The sequence below is a fragment of the Urocitellus parryii genome, chromosome 4 (genome assembly GCF_045843805.1).
Source record: "Urocitellus parryii isolate mUroPar1 chromosome 4, mUroPar1.hap1, whole genome shotgun sequence".
NCBI classification, from domain to species: domain Eukaryota; kingdom Metazoa; phylum Chordata; class Mammalia; order Rodentia; family Sciuridae; genus Urocitellus; species Urocitellus parryii.
Window position 1 is genome coordinate 58,909,324 of NC_135534.1, and position 21,824 is coordinate 58,931,147.

Sequence of the window (21,824 nt, forward strand, 5' to 3'; positions counted from 1 at the left end):
AGTCTATACTAAAATGATGAATCTTCTCTATGTTAGAGCAATTTCCATGGCTAATATTGTTGTTAACTGCTGGCAAAAAAGTAAGGAGCTAGGTGGATGCTACCTCTGAAAGTTAAAGCACAGGATCAGAATCCTGGGCTATAGCTCTGATATGCACTTTCAAGTATAGTAGCCAGGAAAAAGGCATGTTTTTAAATCAGGCCATCTGTCTTGAGCATTTAATTCTTTCCCATTGTTATCTTCCATGTCTTCCTCATAATTTTGGAATATATGGGTGTACAAACTCCTGTATTCACACTCTCTATAGGAATGTGTCTTGCCATTTCATGTTCAATCTTCACCATCCTCTGTGGATTGGACATAAACCCTCTCCCTCAGGAGTTCTCTTTTTCCTGTGTCCATACCAAGTTTTTTAAATTCTCAGGTCTTTGGACCTTGTTCATCCCATTAAAACCTCCTGTGTCTTTTTCTAATGCATTTGTCTGTTTCCTGAGTGCTTTGGTGCTTAGGATGAAATTAGCTAGAAATCCTGTCAGCAAATTTGCCTCAATCACTTGGAAATAGATGGGTTCACCAAGTGAATTACATGTTCTGAATAATCCAGCTAAAATTCTTGAGCCTCTTAAGTCCCATGCTCCTTCTGCCCACTGAACATGAAATTAGGTGTGATAACAGGTATCTTGCAGGTTGTATGTATCCTCTAATAAGAGCCAAACAGAACTGTTTCCAGGAGATACACTCCCTTGGGCGACACTTTTCTTTTTTTTCTCTCTGAATTATAGTCTCTCAGACTGAATGTTATGGTCTGGATATAATGTTTCCCCAAAAAACTCATGTGTAAAACAATGTAAGAAGGCTTAGAGATGGAATGATTGAGTTAGTACAGCCTTAACATTATCAATACATTAATTTCCTAGGTAGTAACTATAGGCTTCTAGGGTATGACCTGACAAGGTGGGTCCCTGGGGGTGTGCCTTTGGAATACATATTATTTTTCTGCTGAGCAGACCTCTCTCTTCACTGCTTCTCTCCACCACACCCTTCTGACATGATGTTAAGCATCACCTTGAGCCCTGAGGAATGGAGGAGTCTGTCTATGAAATGAGATCTCACAAACTGTGAGCCCTAAAAAAACTTTTCCTCCTATATATTTGTTCTTGACAAGTCTTTGGTCACAGCAGTGAAAAGCTGACTGAAACACTGAAAAAAATTCTCTGGAAACCTTTGTGAACATATGCCTTATGAGCATCTGTTATAGATCTTCCAGGTCCCTGATAAAGGTGCTCATCTCTATAGATTTGTACAAACAATAATACTGTCATTTCTAAGAGAATGATTCTCCTTTTCTTGATGGTGGCAACCCTTTTTTGTCCTCTATCCTTTCAATGAGAATGTACCTCATCCAATCCCACATCCCATTGGAAAACGAGATTGTGGTTCTTAGAGGAGCTTTCAAAAATTCAGATAATAATATAGTTAAAATCTATTGAGTTCATCTTACAAGTCAAACACTGAATGAACACTTTATATAGTTCAGTTTTCAATAAGAAAGGCCTCATGGTTCATGTCTTGTATGATGCCCTCTTCTGCTTTATAGCCAATAAAATGTTGCAAAGACAGATTTTTCAAAAATGATCAATTTTGAATAAGCAAAGTAAGGATCGTTCTGTTGAGATGCACTTCATCTGGAAAAAAGCCCTTAAAAGACAGGGTAGGTCTTTATAAGAGAGACTGCGCAAATATTTTTCTTGTTTGGTGTCTAGAATAAGTAAGATGCCATGTTGTGAGAGGAATTATGGAGAGGACTATAGGCAGCCTCCAGAAGCTGAGAGCAATGCAGACAAAAGCCAGAAAGAAAATGGGAACTTCAGTCCTATGATCCAAGGAACTGAATTCTGCCTATATTAAACTGGCATGCAGCTTTATTCCAGTTAAACCTACATGAGAAAATAACTCAGTTCAAACCTGCATTGCAAGATTGTGAGACCCCGAGAAGAGGACTCAGTCAAGCAGGGCTCTTTACTAATTGGCTGAGGGTTCTTTTGATCAATATGTATAGAAATTGGGAAAAGACAAAGTGCAGCTCCCTCAGTGATATCAGCTATAAGCCATGGATGCCAAAAACTCTCAGCCCTTACTGTTGCAGCTATCCTAGTTGCTCTCAGCAGCTGTTCTTAGCAACTTGCCACAGCACTCCATAGCCAGAGCTAACCATTCCTAGCAGCAAATGAAGCCAGAAGCTAACAGCTCTCAGCAGCACCACTGTTGGTCTCTCAGCAGCTCTTGACCATTCTCTGAAGTGTTTCAGTCTCTCTGGCTGCACAGTATTCTGCATTAGCAATCCTTGGTATTCCCAGATTTTAGTGCAACTAGTTAGCTTGCTGTATTAGTATGAGAAATTATAAATAGTCAAAATAAAACAATCCAAAAAAAGCTTTGGGGGGTTTATACTGCATCACAGTGGGGTGAGGTATTGGGCAGTGCAGTACTAGAGCTCCCCAATTAGCCCAGTAGAACTGAAAGGAATACTGCATATATGTACAAAAGGGGCAGAGCCAACTATATGCACAGTCTCTTGCCTGTTGACCACAGTCTCTCTGCACTGTAGGGCCAGGCTGTGCAGGCATCCTACGCTCACCTGTCTACTGTCTTTCATTGGTGGAAGAGATGCTGTTTATATATCAGAGTGGCAACATCTGAAGCAGTGATAAGGTAGGCAGAGACATCCAGAGTGGTAGTAGTCAGAATAGTCTGGGGTGGTAACATGGTCTGAAGTGTTGCAACTAAAGTGAAGTGCCCTGTAGACATCTTGAGACACCTGAACCAGCTACAGTTGTCATTATTACACCTGGGCTGGACTGCTAAAGAAGCAACAACTCTCATTTTTAATATTGTAGTGGTGTGAATAAAGTCAAGCTGCTTCTGCCTCCAATTTAATTTCAGAAGCAGATCCCTTTTAGATGAGGAGTCTGTGGGGATTAATGACATCAGCAGCCCCCTAATTCTGCCTGGCTGAGTGCAGTGATCATGGCATGAATCATGGCAGATAACTGTCAGTCTAGTGGCCAGGCACTGGAGCTGGCAGTGGTACCATTGGAACACAGTGAGGCCACAGCAACCACAAACACTTGCAGATGTCTTTACTCATCCCTCTGGGATAGCTGAGGCCACTGCCTGGTTTTGCAGGTAAAATGGTCCCAGGTCTGATCCTTACTCTACTTCCATCTTGTCCATCAGGCTCAGGATGGCAGCAGCTGCAATGACAGTGTACCAGGGAGAGACTTGACAGCTGTCAGTTGAACAGTTGGGCCAGAGATGGCCTCCATCACAAATTACCTGGCAGATTTGGCAATTTAAAAGCAAAGAATAGAAAAATATATTCAGAATATTCTAAATACAATGATTAGAGATAGAGATACTTGTATTAATGATGATCTGGTTACAAAGGACTTCACTTGTTATGTATTACACACAGATAACAAAATCCATGATTATCTAGAAGAAAGCAATATTCAATACAAGATAACTTTCTTCTCCAGTAAATTCAATCCAGCACTTACTATTTGGCCACTTACTATTTGCATGTGTGTGTGTGTGTGTGTGTGTGTGTGTGTGTGTGTGTGTGTCTGTATTTATAGAGCTCTTCATTTCCAAGATTTATGTTCACTTTTTTTTTTTTTTTGCTTTCTTTTTTTCTGATGAGGGTACTGAGGATTGAATTCAGAGGGACTCAAGCACTGAGCCACATCCCATATCCCCAGCCCTATTTTGTATTTTATTTGGAGACAGGGTCTCACTTATGGCTTCACTTTTGCTGAGGCTGGCTTTGAACTTGCAATCTTCCTACCTCAGCCTCCCCAGCCACTGAGATTACAGGCAAGCACCACTGTGCCCAGCTCCTTCTTTTCTTTTTTTAAAAATAATTTTATTGTGAAACCTTGAAAACTCTTCAATGTTTTATTATATTTATTTTATCACAAATCCACCCCCATCCATACAGCATTCCTATTTATTTATTTATATTAGAGATTATAATTATACATGCCATTTGGGTTCATATTCAAAAAATCATACATGCAAGGAATATGATTTCAATCCCACTTCCTCTCCCCTTTTTCTCCACTCTACTCTCTCTATATTCTCCTTCCTCTACTATACCAATCTTCTTTCTTCTACATATGCATAAATGTAAAATTCCCTTTTGTACCTTTATATCAGGATATAATGTGATTTTGTTAAATTCATTCCATATTTTCCCCTTTCCCTTCTTTTTGTCCTCCCTCACTCTCATTATCCTTCTTCTACTTAACTGATCTTCCTTGTACCTTTACGATATCTGATCCCCTTCCCAACTGCTCCTCATTATTTTCCTCTGGCTTCCACATATTTGAGAGAACATTCAACCCTCAAATATCTGAATCTGGCTTTTTTCATGACTTGCTTCATTTAGCAAGATTTTCTCCATTTCCAATAATTTACTGGCAAATGCCATTATTTTCTTCTTATTTATGGCTGAGTAAAACTCCATTGTGTATATACACCACATTTGTAAAATCCATTCATCTCTTGATGGGCATCTAGGATGATTGTATAATTTAGCTCTTGTGAATTGTGCTGCTATAAACAATAAGGTGACTACATTTCTTTAATATACAGATTTTATCTTTGAGATAAATGCTGAGGAGTGGGATGGCTGGGTCATGTGGTGGTTCCATTCTTAGTTTTTTGAGGAACCCCCACACTGCTTTTCAGAGTGGTTGTATTAATTTGAATCTCATCAATAATGTAAAAGTGTACCTTTTCCCCAAAATATTCACCAGCATTTGAGGATGGAAGCATTTGAAGAGGAGGAGGATGAAGAAGAGAAGGAGGAGGAGAGGAGGGGGAGGAGGAGAAAATTTAATCTTACAAGGAGTGACTAAAACAAAAAAAAAATTGTGTGGGTGTGTGCTTGTTTGTATAAATGTACATGGCACCTGACCCTAGGGCCAAACCAAGCCTCAAGACATATGTTTACGTGTATATATTTATGTGTGTATGTATATAATATATACCAAACAATAAATGCAAAGCATTCTAGTCTTGGCTCTGCTGAGGCGTTCAACCCTGCAGACAAATGTGGATGTTTGTTACCCATGAGGATTAGCTTTTCCTTCCTTGTCTTACAGAAACTGTGGCATCAGTACAGGATGAGGGTTATTCACCTCTTCCTCTTAACTTTTGTGTTACTTACCAGATATCCAACAAGATTGGATTGGGGTTGCAGCCAGTTGGAAGAGTTCTCAACTGCCTTGTTCAACAGTAGGAGTTAGCATGGACTGTGATGTTCCCCTTACACTAATATTCTCAAGAACTTCTGAAATATTTAACTGGAGCCCCATTCTATGAGACACAAGCCACATCCATAGGTGATTTTCAGATAAACTCTCCTATATACTGGCCTCATGCTAGTTTTTGTATAGGATGGTGTCCTAAAGTTTCCTCCAGAACTTCTGGCTTGATTGATATAGCACAGTGAAAAATTTTTATTCTCTTGAAAGAGTTCTCTGTGTGTCAGATTACTCTGATGTTTTGATATTTTTGAGGTTTTAGCAAAAAATTGTCAGATCACACTTTTTACAAAAATCTCAGTCCTTGTCCTGATGCCAATCCAACAGTGAGGTCATGGTTTTGAGACAAAGATAAATAATTTTTTGCCTTATTTCTTTTTTTTCAATATGGCCAGATTTCTTGATAAATCCTCTTTATCTCCTCTTTCTCTCTCACTCTTCCCCCTCAACTTCCTCTCACTTTCTCTGTCCTTGGCTTTTGGTGACATGTGAGATTTCACTTACCTCTTTCAAATATGCCTTTGATACATTTGAAGTTAATTTTGGTATATTATGTGAGGAGAGCTGTGATTTCATTCTTTTGCATATTCAATATAGAGTTGTCTTTACATAAAGCTAACTTTTGTTTGTGTTGACTTTCTCCATTAACTTTCTATACTCTATTTCATTTATTTGAACACTAATCTTTATTATTTTCTTCCCTTTTGCATTCTTTTTAGTCTACACTTCTGTTTCTACTTCCTTATGATATGAAAACCTGTTATTGATTGAGGTCTTTCCTTTTTTATGATTTTGAAATTTATACCTGTAAATTTCTCAATGAGCATTGATTTCACTTCATCTTCTAACACTGTCTGTTGTATTTTAATTCATAATCATATCAAAGGATTGTCTAAATTCTAATGTAATTTGTACTTTAAAAATATTTCTTTTTAATAGTGCATTATAGTTACATATAATGTTGGGGTTCATTTTTATTTAATTATGGAAGCATGGAGCATAATTTTCCCTATGTCAGTCCCTAGTACTTCTCCTTTCCCTCCCCTTCTCTGTCCCCCTTTTCCTTTTTCTCTACTGATATTTCTTCTTTTTATTTTTATTTTCTTATTTGTTTTAATTGTAGATGAACATGATACCTTTATTTACTTATTTATTTAATGTGGTGCTGAGGATCGAACCCATTGCCTCACACGTGCCAGGCAAGCACTCTACCACTGAGCCACAGCCCCAGCCCCTATTTATTGTGTTTTTAAATTAGTGCTTTGTAGTTATACATAAAGGTGAAATTCACTGTGGTGTATTCATATATGTATTTAGCATAATTTGATGAATTTCATTCCACAGTTCCTTTCTTTTCCCTTCTCTCCTGTGTCTCCCCCCAATCTCCTTCCTCTGCTTCACTGATCTTCCTTCTATTTCTCTTGGCATCCCCCCCCCCTTATTTCCTTATTTTGGTTTAGCTTCTGTCAATGAGAAAATACTCCACCCTTGACTTTCTCAGTCTGGCTTATTCTCTCAGCAGGATATTCTCCAGTTCTATCCATTTAACAACAAATGCCATAATTTATTTTTTTAATGATTGAAAAAATGTACAGGTGTATATGTTCCACATTGTCTTTATCCATTCATCTGTTGATGGGTACCTGGGCTGGTTCCGTATTTGGTTATGGTGAATTGTGCAGCTATAAACATTGATGTGGCTGTATCACTATTAAATGCTCACTCTGGTTCTTTTGGAGAAATACCAAAGAGTGAGATAGCTGGGTCATATGGTGTTTCTATTCCTGAGTTTTTGAAAGCTATTCATACAACTTTCCAGAGTTATTGTGCTAATTCCCAGGCACATCCACAATATATGAGTATATGAATTTCTCCATATATTACCAGCATTTATTATTATTTTTATTCTCAATAATTGTCATTCTGACTGAAATGAGATTAAGTCTCAATGTAATTTTGATTTTCATTTCCCCAACTGATAGAGACAACTAAATTTTTTTTCATATATTTGTTGGCAGTTTTGAGAAGTGTCTTTTGAGTTCTTTTGTTCATTTATTAATTGCATTATCTGTGATTTTTTGATGTTAAGTTTTTTGGGTTATTTTTATATTTTGGATAGTAATCCCCTGTTGGAGGTATATCTGGCCCAAATCTTTTCATTCTCTAGGCTATTTCTTCATATTCTTAATTATTTTATTTTTATTGTGAAAGTATTGAAATATAATGTCATTCTTGTTATTGATTCATGGTTTTATTTCTTATGCTTTGTAAGTCGATGCCTACAACAGTTTGTTCCAAGTGTTAAGTCTATGTTTTCTTCTAGCAGTTGCAAAGTTTCTGGTTTAATTCCTAGGTCTTGGATCTACTTTTGTCTTGGGTGAAAGACAGGGTCTAATTTCATTCTTCTATATATGGATATCCTATTTTCCTAGTACCATTTGTTTAAAAGTCTATCTTTTCTCCAATGTATGTTTTTGGCACCTTTGACGAGTATCAGATGACTATATCTTTATGGATTTGTCTCTGTATCTTCTAATCCATTGGCATTCATGTCTGTTTGGGGGCCAATACCATGCTATTTTTGTTACTATATGTATATAGTGTAATATGAGATCTATTATTATGATGCTGGAAACTTCAGCATCAATTTTCTTGCTTAGGATTGCTTTGGCTATTCTGGATTCTTTGAGATTTGATTCTTTGAGATTGATTTTAGAACATTTTTTCTAGTTCTGTGAAGAAAATCATTGGTTTTCATTATAAAGGAAATTTCCATATGATCCATCGATCCCACTACTGAGTTTTCAACCAAAGGAAATAAAATCAGTATGTCAATCTGCATTTCCATGTTGGTTACAGTAATATTCACAACAGCTGAGTCCTGAAATCAATCTAAGTGCCCATCATGGATGAATGGACAAAGGAATGGTGATATGTATACACAATTAAATAATTCATAATAATGAATAAAATCCTGTCATTTGTGACATCATGGATGGAAATGATGGACACAGGGAAGATTGGAATTTTATAGGTTATTTTTGCCTACTCTATCTCTTCACATAGATGATACAAATATATTCTTTTATACTGGGCCTCTTCCTAACAACTTCATATTGTGAGGTTAGCCTACATTGTTTTATATAGTGTGATGTTTATTTTCATTTTTGTGTAGTATTTCCTTGTATGAATATATCACAAATGCTTTACTCATTTGGAAGCTGATGGATATAAGTGTTTCCAGAATGTGATGTGAGTGAACAATTTTGACATGAACATTCTGGTCAATATGTCTTGTGGTCCATGTGTACATATTGGCATATACCTAGAGATGGAATTCTTGGCTTATTTTTGCTATTTTATTTTGTGTATCCATGATTTACTGTTTTATTTGTATATATTCTTCTTTTCTACTTTCTTGATACTGAGATTTTTTTTCATCCCGTTAATTAGGTTATTATCACCCTGTTTTGTGTCATGAGTATCCTTCATTCTTATCTGATACATTTAAAAATAATTTTATATCAAATATTTACATATTCACTGTCATTTCCAGCACTACATATACTATCCTCATTCATGCAATACCATTGCCTTTACTGAATTATCAGCAATTTTAATTAGACTTTTATAATTTTTATATTTCATAAAAATTATTCATGCTAATATTTATGTGTATTTCTTTATTAATTTGGTTAAATGCTTTGGTGTCAAATTAAATTTCTTAGGCAAAGTAAAGATAATGCTATACTACCATGTGAAGGGAAAGCGAGGAACAAGAGACAGGTAAGCGAGAAATGAAAGACAGAAACCAGGCAAAGATACACATGAGAGTTTATTTGTCAGAGTTGACAAATAAAGGCCATGTCTTTATACCAGAGAGAGGCCAAACAGGCTTGGATTCCAGAGAACTTTATAGGGATGGCTCAGAAATCAGAGCTGGGCGGGTCCTAATGCCAGTACTTAGGGGTGGGGTTGTTATGAGGGAGTGGTGAGCCTTTCTCAGAGACTCCCTTGGGAGGAAAATTGAAACTGTCACTTAAGATGGCCATCCAGATGCTAAGCAAGGACCTTATACCATGTACTCAGTGTTACTGTGGGCAAGTTGAAATTAGTCTGACTTTTGCTTATCTATAAATAACATAATTTGTTTCTTTTATTTTTTATTTTAAAAGTATAAAAATTTTGCCATCACATATTCAGGAAAGATATTTATTATTATTGATGTTGTGCAACATTTATTGTATAATTTAAATAAGAAGAATCACTTCATACAGCAGCTCTGGGAAAAATTCCATATGTCTTTGGTCATTTTCTCCCATATTCTTAGTGATCTTTCCTCAAAAACAGTCAGTCAGGGTTAGCTCTATTTTTGGACTTATGTTGTATGTCTATTTATACTTCATCTTTTATATTTCTTTGTCCTTTGATGCTAAATTCTGCAACTAGGCTCAGGGTAACATTCTAGCATTCTAGTTGCAGTTTCATGTGTATATATGCAAATATTCAACCAGCAAATACTTTAGCAATTAGCTAAAATGAGTTGTTTTCAAATACACCTCATCTAGAATGTCAAATTTATGCTTTATACTACCATATTTTCTCCATTGAAAATGTCTCTTTAAGATAGCCACCTTCAAAATGTGATTGACAATTTGGCAACTTTTATCAATCTGATTTAAGATGTTTACAAAAATCAAGTTTCTGAACAATACCTAGATATCTCCTGTTGGAACTGTAAAGGGAACTAGGAATTCGCATTTTTAAAAATGTGCCCAGATGCCTATTATGCAAAATTAACATTGAAATATTAACTTAGTCTTTCAACACTAAGTTGGCTTAAAACCAAGCACAACTCTCTACCCCAAGTAGAATCAGTCAGAGAAATGAGGACATTATAATCCTAAACACCTCCCTTAGTATTGTGCAATTTTTGCCTTTCTATGAATGAACCTCACCCTCTGTGCTCTGAATATATCTTTATAACAAAACAAAGCTCTATGGCAAGTTAAGAGGAAAACATTTTTGTTTAATTCATTGTTTGAAAATGGCTTTAAAAGACATAAGCTATGTGTCAAAATGCACTGTACTGTAATGAATAACATACATATCTAAATATATATAGATATATAACCATGTCATGTATAATATATACATGATATTATATGTATATATTATATGTATATAATATCATGTATATATTATACATGACATAGTTATATATCTATATATTTATATAGATATATTAAATGATGAATAAATATATGTTAAATGATTAATTAATTGATGAATAAATATATTAAATGATAAATCATTCTCTATGTTAGAACAATTTCCATGGGTAATATTTGTTGTTAACTGATGACAGAAAATTAAGAAGATAGATGGATGCTACCTTGTTAAAGTTAACCCACAGGATTAGAGTCCCTGGCTACAGCTCTGGTATGCTGTTTCAAGTATAGTAGCCAGAAAAAAAGGCATGTTCTTAAATCAGATCCTCTGTCTTGAGCATTCCTATCTTTTCCAATGTGATCTTCCATATCTTCATCATTATTTGGGAATATGTGGGAGTACAGACTCCTGTATTTATACTGCCTATAGGGACTTATTTGCCATTTCACATTGAATCTTCACTATCCTCTGGGAATTGGACAGAAACATTATATCTTGGGAGTTTCCTTTTTCCCCTATCCTTCAAAACCCAGTTCTATTAGGGTCCCTGTTCCTTGGACCTTGATTATCCCATTAAAGCCTCCTAGGTGTTTTCTGAATTTTTCTGATGCATTTATCAGTTTCCTGAGTGCATGGCTTCTAGGATAAAATTAACTAGAAATCCTGTTAGCAATTTGACTGCATCACCTTGAAAGTCATAGGGTCACCAAATGAATCCCCCATGTCCTGAATACGTGAATCCAAGTAAAATTCTTGAGCCTCTTAAGAATTAAGAGTCCCAAGAAGACCTCTTAAGTCCCAAGGTCCTTCTATTATTAACCATGAAATTAGGTGTGATAACAGTTATCTTGCAGGTTATATGTGTCCTTTAATAAGAGGCATACTGAACTGTTTCCAGGAAATACACTCCCTAGGCCTGTTTTCTCTTTTTTTCTCTGTTAATTATAATCTGGTCTGAATATAAGGTATCCCCCAAAAGCTCATGTCTGAGACAATGTAAGAAGGCTTGGGGATGAAATAATTAGGTTTTTAGGTTATTACCTCTCCTTAAAAGAGAGACTAGGTCCTTAATCTATCTAATCAGTGCATTAATCCTCTGATAGGGATTAACTGGGTGGTAACTGTAGGCATATCTAGGGTATGGGAAGATGAGGTGGGTTCCTGGGTGCTTGCCTTTGGAATATATACATATATTCTGTCCTGTTGAGCAGAGCTCACTCTCTGCTTCCTGGCGCGGTTTCTTAAACTCCTTCCTTCCGCCACACCCTTCAGCCATAATGTTCAGCCTCACTTCAACCCTGAGGAATGGAGAAGGCTATCTTTGAACTGAGGTCTCTGAAACTGTGAGCCCAATAAATAAACTTTAACTCTGCTAAAGTTGTTCTTGTCTAGTCTTTGTTCGCAGCACTGAGAAAGCTGACTAACACACTGTAAAATTCTCTGGAACCCTCTATGAACATCTATGCCTTATAAGGTATCTGGTTTAGATTTTCCAAGTTCCTAACAATGGTTCCTCTATACAGATTTTCACAAACTATATGTCACTGTTATTTCTAAGATAATGAGTTTCTCCTTTGGTTTGATAGTGGCAACCCCTTTCTGTACTCTATCCTTTAAATGAAAATATACTCCATTTTTGACAGACACTGTGTTCTATCTCAGAATTGAAGGCTGAACAAGAGTCTCTGCTCCCTGGGAGCACAGTCAGTGGTCTGAGGGAAGCAGACAAGACCATGGAGGACTGAATGCAATCATTGGGGTGTGGTAAATGTTTAACACCAGCTCCAGAAAAACAAAACTCCTGGTCCCTGGCATTTGCCTATTCCCCCTACATGATACATCTCTGTGGGCAATTTTAAGTTACCAACTCCCACTGAAAATTAGGAAAGGATGCACAGAAACATATCATTATACACAGAGAAGGGACAAAAGTGGATTTGAGAGCATAAATAAACTGGGTGTGTTGGTATACAACTATAACCTTAGAGAATCTGGAAGTTGAGGCAGGAGGATTGCATATGCAAATCCAGCCTCAACAATTTTAGCAAGATTATCTCAAAACAAAAAATATTTTTAAAAGTGGTTGGGGATGTAGCTTAGTGATAAGGCACCCTTGTGTTCAATCCTCAGTACTACTACTACTACTACTAATAATAATAATAATAATATTAACAAGGAGCATAGGTAATAATAAAATGTAAGAAATAATGAGGATGTGATGGGTTTTACATATACTTTATTTAATTGGAGATACAAATTTATTTTTTCTATTTTTAATTGTTATTTTTAGACATACATGACAGTAGAATGTATTTCGACATTTAAATTTTGTTAAGAAGAAATTCACAATGTATCAAATGACTCATTTGAATTTTTATATTTAGTAAATTTACAATATTTTGGAACAACCACTTCTAAAAAGTTCCAAAATATTTTCATCATCACGAAAGACAACTTCATATTCATTAAGCAATCACTCTTTTTCCCAACTCCCCTGAATCTTGACAACCACCAATCTGCCCTAGGCTCTATGGATTTACCTATTCTGAAAATTTTTATATGAAAAAATTATACAACATTTGACTTTTTAGGTCTGGCTTCTTTCACTTAGCATAATGTTTACAAGGTTCATCCTCATTGTGGCTACATTGGAACTACTTCCTACAACTGATTTTGATCCATTTTATGGAAGTACCTGCACTTGCTTACCCATCATCAGTTGAAAGACATTTGAATTATTTCCATCCCTTTGGCTACTATTGAAAGTACTGCAATAACATTTGTGTATGGTTATTTATTTGAACACAGGTTTCACATTTTTGGAATACATAACTACCAGTAGAATTCCTATGCCCTATCATAATTCATTATTAAACTTTTTAAGTAATTGACAGACTGTTTTCTATTGCAGCTGCATCCTTTCACATAACTGCCAAGAATGGATGAAAGTTTGACTTTATGGCCAATTTCTGTTGCACATGCCTGTAATCCCATTGGCTAGGAAAATTGAAAGTTCAAAGCCAGCCTCAACAACTTAGCAAGGCCCTAAGCAATTTAGTGATACCATGTCTCTAAATAAAATATAAAAAGTGCTGGGATGTGGCTCAGTGTTTAAGCACCCCAGGGTTCAAAAAAGGTTTTATTTTGTATGTGACCTTTTCAACATTCATCATTGAAGTTCTCTGATTCTTTCTTATGCCGGCTGAACTCTGATGTTGACATGAATCCTTCTTTTAAGTAATTCCAATTTTTACATTCAGAATTGTAGTGTAGTCCTATTTATAACTTGGTGACCTTTATTAATATGCATTATTTTAGGACACATCATTTTTCTGCTTTCTTTAATTCTTTTTTTCATAATTTCCTTTGCCTCATGGAGCATTTTTAAGCAAGTTTGTTTTAAATATTTTGCCTGACATGTCCACTAAAGTCAGTGGATTCAATGGATCTGTTAATTTTTCTGTAAATGGTTCATTTATTATTATCATTATTATCTCTTACCAGGATTTTCATTTTCTGTGGAAAACTGGACATTTTTAAATTTTCATGTAGTGACTTTAAAAATCAGATTCTTCTTCATGCTCGGGGTTTGTTTTTGATGTCTGGTGTGGGTTGGAATTGTTTAAGGAAATATTTCAAATGTTTTGGAAAGACTGTTTTGTAATTTCCTGTCTCTACAGTGTTTTTTTTCGCTAGCCTATGTCCAGCTGAGCATACAGATTTGTTATAGACATTATTATTTATGATAGAGATTATTTTAATTCTTAGAGAAAAAAAAAAAAGCCTCACCCAGTCATTGCAGTGGCTCAGTGTTGGGATGTTCTCTCAATGACTAGACATGCACTTTACCAATTTGACTGACTCTTCACTTCCTGCTTTTCCTGAGCCTAATCATCAGTTAGAGTTGTAACCTTGGGTCTTCTAAGGCATTTACTTGGTATACATCCTGCTGTGGGAATGCCTGTGGCTTTCTAAATTTCTATATCAGGAAACTTTCAATGTCCTTCTTCCTCACAAAGCCTTTCTCTCATTTTCCTCCCATCTTTTCAGCCCATCTATGGTTTTCCTCATATTGTTTTCTCGCAGAAAGTGAGGTTTACGCATTTGTCTTGCAGGGTTTTTAGGGAATATCCCCTGAAAGTCCATTTATAAGCCCTGAAAAAGCTCTGAGCTAAAAAGAAAAAAAATAAAAAAGACGGGCGTGGGGGCATAAAGAAAAGTGTCTTTGATCAATTCTTCAAGTACAACCAGATAGGTTGACCAGATGAAATTCTTGAAGAATAAGACTTCTCTACTCTTCTAGATCTAGGGACCAAGATTCTACCCTGGGAATAAAGGCTGCTTTCTTCAAGACTTCTGCTGAGCAGGGGAGGACCGTGGGCCAAGGGTAAGTAAAAGTGCCACAGCATTCTCCTACCACTTTTATGTTGCCTTTTTGTTGATTCAGCATTCACCTTATAGTTATAATCCTTGGACTATTTCCCAGGGTCCCAACAAAGATAATTCTGATAGTTTCCCTTTGTTTGTCCAATGTTTCAGTGAAAAGGTAGAGCCCTGGAGCCACTCACTTATCACATAAAATGTGACTCCTGTATATATATTTTTCATAATACACATAATCTGGCATCAAATATGTGTGCAAGTTGGATGGAGAAGATTTGAAAATATGATTTCTAATTGAGAAGTATTAAAGAGTGACATAAATGAAAGATGGTTCTGGAGTGTGAGACAAAGGAATATTAAAATAGGGTGAATTTGATGGGCAAATGAAAGGAGAAAAGTTCAGATAAACAGACAATGAGTGAATTTTTGGACATAGTACTTTGATCCATCTTCATAGGGAGTTTTGGCTGGCAAATCCCTCATCTGTGTCTTTGGCTGATCACTAGACTGGCTCTCAAAATGAGTATCTTCATTCCCTTTTTCCCTATATTGAACTTTCTTTTCCTTTTTCCTCTACTGTCCACCAACAATAACCAAAAATTGACTGTGCTATGTTCAGAAATCCAATGCTTTACTGCATAGGCTTTTATTGTACTTCCTAAATTTGGTGACGTTTCTGAGTAGTGAGTAGTAATGGCCCCACAGTTATAAGCAGCACTGCAGTAAATATGCCAATGTAAGTGGGGTAGAGAGTTAATGAAATCATTTTACACACTTCTATTACACTATTTGCTCCCTTATCCATGCTGGTATGCTTTCTCATTTGTGCCTGAAGTTGGGCTCTATCTCCACCAGCTCCAATGGATATATATGCTTATGTTACTAGATAAATATCTGTTTGTAACAAGGAACATAATTGTTTTTCTAAACATATTTGGGCAAGACCAAATCTTTGGTCTTAGTAGTCCTACACCAGAGGAAAAGTAACAGAAACATTATGAGTCAGTTGCAGACGACCCATTTTTAGTCAATTTTAAGAAACAGGTGTTTTTTTAAAGATTAACAATTAGGTCAGAAAAGAGCAAAACATGAATGAACAAATCAATCCAGTCTGTATAGTAGAACAAACATAATCTGTTTAGTTCTATTTACTTTATTCAAACAAAGAAAACCAATTTGTCTGTAAAAAGTAGTCCTGTCAAACCTGTACCAAAGAGTACCTGTTCAGGAACATGCTTATGCAAATTAAAGTTAATCACATCTGGGCAGGTAGTTGGGCATTATGTTTCATAACATCTTCAAAATATAGATATACTTTATAGACCATTAAGTTTGAAATTCATGCTACAGGTATTAATATAATTTCACTAATTAAGCATGTACACATATGTACTTATATATTTTGAAACTAAAACGCAAACAGTACAACTGAGAGAAACTCTTTAAAACAGCTAGTTTTTGCATCTCTTAAACTAAATCTACAACCTTAATTTACCATGAGATGAATGATGAAGAAAGCAGGATTTTCCTTTATTAAGTATATGACTTCTATTATCCAGAATGACCACAAACAAAATATACTATTATTGCATAAAGATATAAGCAACTCAGAAAAACAATAGAGTTTCCTCTACACTATAAGGCAAAAATTATGATTTATAGAATTCTATCCAGACAATCAGATAGTTAAAGCTTTAGAGTATTTGTCTTAATGAGACATGTAATTTTAGTATAAAATAATAGCTTTTAAACCAGAGTTGTTAAAAAAAAACTTGAGAACAAATATTTGAATAAACTGTAACTCTTATAAGACCTATTTTTAGTAGAATATGAATTTTCATTAACTCCATTTAAAAAAATACTAGAAATACTAGCCATAGGAGTGAGGCAAGAAAAAAATGAGATAAAAAGGCTTCCTAACTTGAAAGGAAGAAGTGAAGTTATTTCTGTTCAGATGTAGAAATGTTTATAAGTAGAAAACCCTAAAAACCCTAAAAATTCTACAAAATCATTATAACTAATACATGAATTCATCAAAGTTGAATAAAAAAATCAGCATATACAAAAACTAGTTGCTTTTTTATATATTGAGAGTGAATATGAAAATGAATTATGAAAACAATTATTTTAAAAATAGTACTAAATAGGATAAAATGCTTAGGAAAAAGCTTAACTAATGAAGTAAAATATTGAACAGCAAAAGCTCTGAAAACTTGCTGAAAGAAATTAAAGATACAAATAAATGGAACACATACTGTGTTTGTGGATTAGAAACTTTTTAAGGAACTGCCAAACTCTTTATCATAGCATTTGAACCATGTTTCTATTCTAGCAATAAAAATAAGTATTCCAATCTCCCCACATACTTTCCAACACTTGTCCTTTTTCTTGGCAGAACTGAGTCAGACTTTTTATTACTGTGACCAAAATCTCTGAAAAGAAAAATTTTAGAGGAGGAAAAGTTTACTTTTTGGCTTATTGTTTTAGAGGTCTTAGTCCATAAGTGATCTACACTATTCCTTGGGAAATGAGGTTAAGTAAGGCAGAAATTTAGGGCCATAGTGGATGTCAGAAGAAAGCAACAGGAAACATCACATCAGGAAGCAGAGAGACTCTACTCTCCAGGACAAAATATATAATCCAAACCCACATTCCCAATGACCTACCTCCTCCAGCCACACCATACATGCCTTCAGTTACCACTCAGTTAATCCTTATAATGGGATTAATTCTCTGATTGAGTTAAGGCTCTCATAACTCAATCATTTCACCTCCGAACTTTAGAGCATTGTCTCATACATGAGCTTTTCAGGGAAGCCAAATATCTAAATCATAACAGAGGGGATCTCCAAAACCAGGGCCAAAAGATTGGAGACCATTAACACAGATAACCTAGATGAGGACAAAACCTATAGCTTTCCTACTTACACTTGACCATGATTTCTACACCAGTGGACCCAAAGATGTCTCCACAAAGAAGGACCAGATGTTTATATGAAGAACAAATGTATAGAACTGAGGGTTTTAGCGTGCACACCACCGGATGTACCAGATTGCCAATTTAAATTTATTCCACTGAATTTCTTTGTTCTCAAAAAGACAAGATAAAATAGATTAGGGAAAGAAATCAGGAGTTCCTTGAAGTCACAGAGCCTTGGTAGCCACTGGGATTGTCCCTCAGTTGTTTCCTTTAACTTGCAGGAATAAGTACTCTGGTCTGACCTAAGGCAAATTTGTCTCTCTCCCAATTCTCCAGTGGTTTCTTCTCAACTAGCTCACACCTGGATTGCCAGACCTACCTAAGGTACAGAGGCTGTTCTCAGGTCCCACCTGGGGTGCCAAATTTGATACCAAAACTCAGTCCTTGTCCTTGATGCTGATCCAATAATGAAGATAAATTTTTTGGAAAAACAAAGGTTGTATTTTTTTTAGCAATGAAGAAAGGCAATAAACACATCACTGTGCAAACCATTCTCAGTTCCAGGAGGAACAGAGAACTTTGACATAGGCATATGAAGGCTATTTTCCAGGTATTATTTTCAGTAGATTTAATAAGTTTATATCCTTAAAAAATCTGTTCTTAGAGTTTTTAGTGCAGAATTTCTTTATTCTTCTGTACAGTGAGGAGAAGAACAGATAACTTGGATTAGAACAGGAAGAATGTTAATGATACTTTCCCCTGTAGTTGGGGAAGAGAAGAAGGAGAAGAAGACAAAAAAACACATGTCAATGTAAAAATAATCCACCAGTGGTCAAGCAACAAGATTTATATTTGAAGCATACATTGGACCATAGTGCCTTGAAAGGAAACCTATTACATATTGACTCATAGTTCTGGAGGCTGGAATGTCCAAGTCAAGGCAAAAACATCTGAACAGAGACTTCTTGCTGTGTTAGCACATAAAGAAATCAGAAGGACAAAAAGGCTAAAGAGAGTTGTAATTACCATTTTATAGTGGAACTAATCCCATCCGTGAGGGTGCTGCACCTCATGCCAAAATCATCTCTCAATGTGCCACCTCTTAATACTGCAAAATGACAAATTTCAGCATGAGTTTTTGAAGATACAAACATTCAAACCAGAGCAGATGGGATAATATTACAACAATCCAATAAAGACAAGTAAAGGAAAAACCTAAGAGCCAGTGGGTAGAGGAATTAAAAAATAAGAATAAAAAGAGTTTAACATCAAGAATACAAAAAGCAATCATCGCTGGTGAGAATGTGGGGGACAAATTGTACACTTATACATTATTGGTGGGACTGCAAATTAGTACATCCAATTCAGAAAGCAGTATTGAGATTCCTCCAAAGACTAGGAATGGAATATCTATATGACACCACTATTCTATATCTCAATATGTATTTAAAAGAACTAAAATCACCATACTAGAGTGATATGTGCATGCTAATATTTATAGCAGTGAAATTAATAATAACCAAGTTATCAAATCAAACTAGGTGCCTTTGAACAGGAATATGGATAAAGAAAATGTGGTGTGTACATAATAGACTTTTAGTCAGCCATAATAAGCAATGAAATTATGTTATTTGCTGGCAAATGGATAGAACTGGAGAATATCATGTTAAGTGACATAAGGCAGACCCAGAAAGACAAAGGTTGAATGTTTTATCTCATGGGGCAAGCTAGAGAGAAAAAAAGAAAAGGAATAAAAAAGGAGATCTATTGAAAATAGAAAGGGGAAAATAAAGGAAGAGAAAGGGAAGAGGGGTTTGCATGGGGAAGCATTGGAGAATAAAATTTATCAAACTATGCTACACCTAGGTATGACTATACCATAAAGAACTCAATTTCCCATATTACACTAATTAAAATAATAATAATATTATTAACCATCAAAATAACAGTATAATGGAGATCAGTAAAGTAGAGCAAGTAGATCAGTGGATGGTGGGTGGGAAAGGAACATAACTGCAGAACAAGATTGACCAAATTATGTTATGTGCATGTTTAAATATAGTATAGTGAATCCCCGATTATGTATAATTATAATGTACCAATGAAGAAATACAATAAAAAATCAGAGGATTAAGAGGATAAATTGAGGGCCTGGAGTTGTGGCTCAGCAGTAGAGTGCTCGCTTAGCACGTGCAAGGCCCTGGGTTGAATCCTCAGCACCACATAAAAATAAATAAATAAAGCAAAAGTATTGTGTCCAACTACAACTAAAAAAAAATAAATATTAAAAAGAGGATAAATTTAAAAGTCATGGTATAATAAATTTATATTTATAGTAAACCATTGGGCATGTATGCTAGGGGCATTGAATGAGACAGGAAATATAAGAGGAAGAAAAGACTGAATAATGTACAAAATTGAAACAAATAAAACCATGACTCATCTCCTGTCTAATTATATGCACTGAAGATGAAAGATGGTAGTGGGGAAAACACTAATGGAACTCTGGAATGAGGAGAATATGGAGTACATAGATTTGGATAACATTTACATACACATAATTCTACAGGTAATGGAAAGATGAAGATAAAACATAAGAAGTGAGTTACAAGCTTAAATCAGGTTAGAAGTTTATTTTATTTTTTTACTTTTTTATGTATTCTTTTTAGATATACATGATAGTAGCATGTATTTTGACATATAATAAATACTTGGAGTATAAATTTTGATTTTATGGTTGTACATAATGTGGAGTTACACTGGGCCGTGTATTCATATAAGAACATAGGAAAGTTATGTTCTATTTATTCTACTGTCTTTCTACTTCTATGCCCCCATTCTTCCCCCAACTCCACCCTCTTTAATCCAGTGAACCTCTGATCCCCTCCAACTTTCCTACCCCACCTATTTTTTCTTACTTTTTAATTTGTTCTAATTAGTTATACATGAAAGTAGAATGCATTCTGACAATTGTATACAAATGGAGCACACCTTCTCATTCCTATGGTTGTACATATTGCAGTCACATCTGTAGTGTAATCATACATGTTTATAGGATAATAATGCCTGTCTCATTCTACTGTTCTTCCCATCTCCACAGCTGCACCTCTCCCCTCATTTGCCTGCGCACAAGCCAAAGTTCCTTCATTGTTCCCTATACCCCACCTCCTACGGTATGGATCAGCATCCACATCCATTATTAGAGAAAACATTTGAACTTTGGTTTTTGGTGGGATTGCCTTATTTTACTTAGCATGGGATATCATGCAGGTAAATTCCATCCATTTACCTGCAAATGCCATGATTTCATTTTTCTTTATGACTAATATTCCATTGTGTACATGTGCCACATATTCTTTATCTATTCATCTCTTGAAGGGCATCTAGGTTGGTTCCATAGTTTAGTTATTGTGCATTGAGCTGCTATAAATATTGATGTGGCTGGATCACTGTAGTATGCTGATTTTAAGTCCTTTGGGTATAAACTGAAGAGTGGGATAGCTGGGTCAAATGATGGTTCCATTCCAAGATTTCTGAGGAATCTCCATACTGCTTTCCAGAGTGTTTGCACCAATTTGCAGTGCCACCAGCAATGTATGAATGTACCTTTTCCCCCACATCCTCGCCAACAATTATTACTGCTTGTATTCTTGAAAATCGCCATTCTGACTGGAGTGACATGAAATCTTAGATTAGTTTTGATTTTCATTTCTCTAATTGCTAGAGATGATGAATATTTTTTCATATGTTGATCAATTGTATTTCCTCTTCTTTGAAATGTCTGTTCAGTTCCTTAGCCCATTTATTAATGGGTTATTTGGTTTTGTTTGTTTGTTTGTTTGAAGTTTTCAGAGTTCTTTGTATATCCTGGAGATTAGTGCTTTATCAGAGATGAGTATGGTAAATATTTTTTCCCATTGTGTAGACTCTCTCTTCACGTTATTAATTTTTTTCTTTGCTGAGAAGAACCTTTTTAGTTTTAATACATCACATTTGTGGATTCTTGATTTTTCTTCTTG